A 376-nucleotide genomic window follows, 5' to 3' on the forward strand; every position below is an offset into this window, starting at 1 on the left:
TATGTCCTTCTCGTTCATCACCTTGCACGTCGCGCACCGCCACTGCCCTGGCTTGACCTTGAACTTCTCTGCAAGCGACACCCCCGCGTCCGCGGCTGGTGCCTCCGCTTCTGGCGCCGCCTCGTCCTCTGACGACCCGATGTCCAGGTCTGACCCGCTTGACTCCTCCTCCTCCTCCTCCTCCTCCTCCTCTTTCGTCGCTTGCTCCTCCTCCTGTCTCTCCTGCTTCCCGGCGTCCTTGCTGGCCTCTGCCCCGGCTGGCTTAGGTGCCTCCGCTGCTCCCAGCCCGGCCCCGATGCTCGCCCCTCCCGTCCCGAAGGTGAACGCTCCTCCCCCGCCTCCCCCGGCCGTCCCTCCCGTCCCGAAGGTGAAGCCT

At 67.8% G+C, this 376-nt stretch overlaps 1 protein-coding gene across 1 annotated transcript in view; it reads right to left on the bottom strand.

Moving 5' to 3' along the window:
• Positions 1-376, bottom strand: part of NUP153 (Nup153, nuclear pore complex component) — a gene marked incomplete at both ends in the record, with an annotated part of 3294 nt that overhangs the window by 1068 nt on the left and 1850 nt on the right. The window lies entirely within an intron of this gene.

Source organism: Guillardia theta (genome assembly GCF_000315625.1).
Source record: "Guillardia theta CCMP2712 unplaced genomic scaffold GUITHscaffold_30, whole genome shotgun sequence".
Lineage (NCBI taxonomy): Eukaryota > Cryptophyceae > Pyrenomonadales > Geminigeraceae > Guillardia > Guillardia theta.